The sequence below is a fragment of the Lepus europaeus genome, chromosome 21 (genome assembly GCF_033115175.1).
Source record: "Lepus europaeus isolate LE1 chromosome 21, mLepTim1.pri, whole genome shotgun sequence".
Lineage (NCBI taxonomy): Eukaryota > Metazoa > Chordata > Mammalia > Lagomorpha > Leporidae > Lepus > Lepus europaeus.
The window spans coordinates 52,053,836-52,059,750 of record NC_084847.1 but is presented as its reverse complement, the minus strand read 5'-3'; positions in this window follow the sequence as shown (position 1 = coordinate 52,059,750).

The following is a 5,915-nucleotide window of genomic DNA, read 5'->3' as shown; positions in this document are numbered from 1 at the left end:
GACCCCTGGGTGAGAGGAGCTGGGGCTCAGCACAGTGGAAGGGGGGATCGGCCTGACATGCCAGAGAGAAGTGCCTGCCTCTGCAGCCGTCGCCCCCCCCCACAAGGCACCCCTCAGCTGTCACCCCCATCAGCAGCCCTGGGAGACAGCTGTCATCCTGCAGGTGGGACATCGAGCACCCTGTACACACCAGGCCCCCGTGCCTGCCCTGGGGACTCAGGGCAGTGACAACGCAAGTGTCCCTGCCCGCCAAGAGCAGCCCGTGTGGGACGTCGCAGAGCAGGGATGGGGCCGCACCACTGCTGACCACTCGGTGCAGATGGCGCGAGGGCTCGACGGGTTCACAGACGCGGCAGCGCCTGGCACGTGGAATGCCAGGTGAGTGGGAAGGTGAGCAGCCAGGCAGGGAGCGTGGAGACAGCAGCTCCGGGCATGCGGGGATAACACAGCAGGAGAGAGCCGGGCACCAGATGCGGCCTGGAGGCTGTCTGAGCAGAGCCTGGATGGAGCGCAAGGAGCTGGAGGCAGAGGGAAGACGCGTGTTCCGGGCAAGGGGAACCTCATGGACAAAGCAACACAGGCCACGAGGCCGAGGCTGCCACCTGGGAGCCTTCACAAATGCGGACCCCCTCTCTGCCAGGCCCCTCACTCAGTTCCTAGGGAGCTGCTTTTCATAGACTGTTCTAGAAATACCGACGCAGGGACCATGGCTGCAGGGGTTCTGGGTGTCCCAGGTTGGGACAAGCTGAGCCACAGGCGGGCAGGCCCAGGCCATGTGACCTGTGTCCTGAAAAAGTGCTGCAGGGGCCCCGTTCTCCCCATCTGTCCACACTCACCCTTGGAGGTGACCTTCCGGAAACAGCTCTGGCTGTGTGTGCACCTGCCAGGGACGGCCCTAGCATTCTCTGCTGCTCACAGGAGAGAGGCCAGATTGCCTTGCCTGGTACCAAGACACCCTCCGCCCCATGAGGCTGCCATCCACTCCTCCGTCCAGGCCCCGACCCTTCAGCCTCGCTCATCCCCAGGGCCGGGTCTCCCTCCTCCTCCATCTCAGCTCTGCTGTCCTCTTGCCCCCTCCCCCTTTATCCTCCTGGCAAACGTGTCCTGGTTCTATGGGGTCCATCTGTGAAGCCAACTCCAAAGTCAGGCAGGACAGGGACCCATCCCCCTCAGCAGCCGTCAGGTGCTCCCCCCTAGCCTGCGTTCCGCCCCAGGCCTTGCTCCTCACCGGGCTGAGGGCTGCACCACTGCCAGGACCAGATCTTGCGCCTCCCTTTGTCCAGTGCCCGGCACAGGGCTCCAGGATGAAAATGCAAATGGAGCATTTGAGTTCAAAGGTGCTGCTGGGAGAGTGAACGGCTGAATGAGTGAATGGGTGAATGAATGAATGATGCTGGAGCAGCAGGGGACGGGGAAAGAAAGAATTCTAGAGGCAAAGAAGTGAGAGAGGTTCTGGGAGAGTGCAAAGCTGGGTCACAAGGACCAAGAGCCATGTGTCAGACAGGGACGGGCCAGGGCTGTCCAGGCCTGGCTCAGTGTCCCAGCCTCCTGGGCTCTCCAGAAGACCCCTCCGCTGCCCCAGTGAGGGGAGAGGGAGTGGCTTGGCTGCTCGGCCATGCTGAGACCTGTTCCTCCAGCCCGGGGCGGGTGTCTCTGGGGCTAAGCCATCAGCTGGGCATGGGCGTGGGGGGCAGGCTGCCCGCCCCTGCCCGCAGGTCCTCCTTGCTCCCTGGGGGAGCCTAGTCTGAGGCACACACGCTCCCCCCCCATCCCATGGGGTAGAGCCAGGTCCCTTTCTCTTCACCCCCAGCCCAACGCTGCCATGAGTGTGGGTCCCCCTAGTGTGCACACCTGACCATTTCCCAACACTGTTCCAAAGCTCTCTGTGACACTCACTGCTCTCCCTGCCTTTACAGTGGTTTTCAAGGTCCTTCAGTACCCAAGCCAGCTAAGCAGTCCCCTTGGGCTGCCCGCTAGCCCCCAGCACGGGCTCTGGGTTTCGCCCATGTTGGACAGGTCATCACTCCTGAATCCAGCCAAGATGTTCCATCCTTTTCTTTTTTTATATATATTTTATTGACAGATAGAGTTAGACAGTGAGAGAGACAGAGAGTAAGGTCTTCCTTCCATTGGTTCACCCCCCCCAAATGGCCGCTACGGCCAGCACTGCACCAATCTGAAGCCAGGAGCCAGGTGCTTCCTCCTGGTCTCCCAAGTGGGTGCAGGGGCCAAAGCACCTGGGTCATCCTCCACTGCCTTCCTGAGCCACAGCTGAGAGCTGGACTGGAAGAGGAGCAACCAGGACTAGAACCCAGTACCCATATGGGATGCCGGCGCCTTAAGGTGGATGATTAACCAAGTGAGCCACGGCGCTGGCCTCCTGGGTACTTTTAAAACCTGAGTCCCAGGGCCGGCACTGTGGCATACTGGGTAAAGCTGCCACCCCCAATGCTGGCATCTCATATAGGCCCTGGTTCAAGTCCTGGATGCTCCACTCTGTTGTGGCCTGGGAAAGCAGTAGAAGATGGCCCAAGTCCTTGGGCCTCTGCACCTGCATGGGAGACCCAGAAGAAGCTCCTGGCTCCTGGCTTCAGATCAGCCCAGCTCCGGCCATTGTGGCCAATTGGGGAGTGAACAAGTGGATGGAAGACTTCTCTCTCTCCCTCTCTCTTTCTTTCTCTCTCCGCCTCTCCTCTCTTTGTGTAACTCTGACTTTCAAATAAATAAATCTTTTAAAACAAATAAATAAGATCTTTAAAAAAAGAAAAAAGCTGAGTCTCTCAGAGCACACCTGGAAGCAGGTGCTATGACACCCACTTTTCGGGAGGGAAGACAGCCCTGAGGGTGGGGGTTGGAAGGAGCTGAGATCAGAGACCAGGAGGTCGGGAAGTGCCCGATTCCACAACTCTTTCTTCTGAGGTCTTGTTGGACCTCAGCTTCTCACTATTCCCACAGACGTGGGAGCCTCTGCCCCTCCTCCCCCGGCAGCTTGGGCCCCTCCCACTTCAGTCTCTAGCAGAGGGTGTACTGGGGAAGCCGTCCTCCCCAAGGGAAACCCACAGCCAGCAGAGCCCAAAGGGGCATCCGCCTAACAGAGGTGCCCGGGCAAGGCGCTCCCTGCAGCTCACTGCTTCTCTGGGAGGCAACTCCTGCCGTGCCCGGCTTTTAAGGACCATCAAAAATGTACTTTCTGGGGCTGGCATGGCACAGCTGGCTAAGTGTCACCTGGGGCTCTCTCTTTTCCTCTCAAATAATTGCATTTTTTAAAAAAATATGTATTTAAAAAAAGTGTATTTTTTCAGGGCTGGCATTGTGGCACAGTGGGTTAAGCCACCACTTGCAAAGCTGCTATCCCACATGGGAGCCCCAGTTTGAGTCCTGGCTGCTCCACTTCTGATCCAGCTTCTGGCTGAAGCTCCTGGGAAAGCAGCAGAAGATGGCTCAAGTCCTTGGGTCCCTGCCACCCATGTAGGAGCCCTGGATGGAGTCCCTGGCTCCTTGCTTCAGCCTGGCCCAGCCCTGGCTGTTGCAGCCACTTGGGGAGTGAACCAGCAGGTAGAAGGATCCCTCTCTGTTGTTTTGCTTTTCAAATAAATAAAGTCTTTTTAAACAAAGTTTGTTTGGGTGCAAAAAAATGTTTAAGTTCATGCATGGTTTTTTCATAATACCTCCTTTTCATGAGCTTCCTTAAAACCTATCTCATGCATGAATTTCAAAAATATTCTGCACCGATATATGCTTAATTTTTAGTCCTTTCTCCCATGAACGTCTGGAAACACCCCCATGCCCCACTCTATCCCCCAGAGCTGTGGCCGAGTGCTAGCACTACTGATGCTAATTCTCTTCCCTTGCTTTCTGCATTTCCCAAATCTCATGCGAGGAAAATTAGCTGGTCTTAAAAATCCAGCGAATTTCATATGAGGCTTGCTTTTACCTGTCTCCATCCTGGGGAGTTCAGGCAGGGGGCACTCAGAGCCGTAGCCGTCCAGCTGAGGAAGCTGCCTGGAACCCTGAGCCTGGGAGACTGGGCCTAGGCCTCCTTGTAGCCCCGAGAGGCCCCGGCAGGATGCTGAGGGAGCTGGGCCCGCCTTCCAGCTTCAGCGGGCACAGCGGCCTCTGCAGTGGGCAGGAGGCCAGGGTGGGGATGATGGGAGGCTGAGGCCAGGCTGGCTGCCCAGGAGGCAGCACAGCAGACAGACGGGCCAGCGGCTTTTGGCTAGAGGGGCTATCCCTTGGAGGGCGGGGGCTGCTCCGGGGCCACGGCACACATGGCCAGGGAAGCCTCTCTCCCGGTCCGGGAGTCAGCCTGCGCAGCCCTGACCTACCTTGCTGGTCCTGGGGATCCCAAGAGCCACATTGTGGATGATATGGGGCCAGCAGGGCTAGGGCTCTGGGGGAGCTGTGGCTCTCCTGTGCTCCTGACCCAGAAGAGAGCGAAAGGGCAGAAACCCAGAGGTATGAGCAGGTGCTCAGCCACAGCATGACCTAGGCTGGGCCAGGCTGGCACTGAGTTCTCCCTTTCATAGGCCCCTCTGCTTGTTCCTCGGGGCCTCCTGCCCTCTCTCTGCCCTCCCCCTCTTCCCGGAGCCCACTCCCTCTTGCTAAGCCTCCATCGAACTCCTCTGAGCGCCACCTCCTAGAGCCCCTTCCTCCTCCCTGAGCCTTCTATTCCTCAGAGAACACACCCGACCTGACCCCTTGTCACCCTAAGCCCTTCCCTCTCTTGAGCCCTCTCCCCCTCACTCACTGAGCCTTGGCGTTGGAATTGAGAAATTCCTTCTCCATTTCTCCCTGCATCCCAGCCTGGACTGCCTGCCACTCTGACAGAGGCCTCCCGGGACCCTGCCACCTCTCTTTAGAGCAGAGTTGAGCCACACTTCTCCCCTGAACTCCCAGAAATAGACATGGACTGCTGCAGCCCTGCTGCTGCCCTGGGCCTGTGCAGGGGAGTCCTTGCCATTGGCGGGGGGGGGGGGGGCTCCTGGGCCCTGGTGAACATCTTTGGGTGACATCGTCAGTGTCCCTCAGGTCCCTGGGGATTTGGGGCCACAGACAGAGTCAGGTGAGCCCATTGGGCTTCTCCATGTCCTGTAGTTAGGCCCCTGGGTCTGTAGGCGGAAAGAACACGTGGACTTGGAATCTCAGCTCCAACCACTAAATCAAACCCGGAACCACCAGAGGTGACTTGTATGAAACCACGGACGTCCCGGCAGCAGCAAGATCTGAACCAGGAACCTGGGGAGGCACCTAGTTAAACTCTACCATTTTATGGTTGAGATCCGGAGATGGGTTGGGACACGTTCAAGGTCACCCAAGGAGTCAAGATCAGAGCTGGGACCAGAAAGAAGGTCCGCTGGACTACTGTCCCCGAGGCCATCAGTTCCCTTCCCCATGAGCCACGTCGCCAGCCCCTGCTGGCCCACAGTGCCCAGGCTGACCACCACCTGGGAGAGCTGGAAAACTGGAGCCACGCTGAGCCCTGAGGCAAGGGGCTTAGGTTGCACCGAGACCTTGGTCTGTGACCTTGGGGGACATCACCTCGCACTTCTGTGGAAGGGAGGCAGGATGAGATGGGGTCATGTATGTGAAGGGGCAGGGGCACAGAGAGCGGGCAGGAATTCAGGGAGACAGGCGGGGGTTCCCCTAACTTTGGCTTCCATGTCCTTGGTTGGCTGCAGGGTGGGAGGAGCTATGATGGTCCCTAGGGGCAGAGAAGGAGAGAGTCAGCAGGCGAGGCTGACCCTAGCCGTGCTGGCAGCTGCTCGTGACCACGGGCCATCTCAGGGGGGTGAGGGCTAACCACTCAGAAGGAAAGAGGCAGTCACCGGCTTGCCCAGGTCAGCAAGAGGCTGGCGGGCAGGGGAGGCAGGAAGCAGGCACGGCAGCTAGCAGATGGGCCTGCCAGACCCAGACTT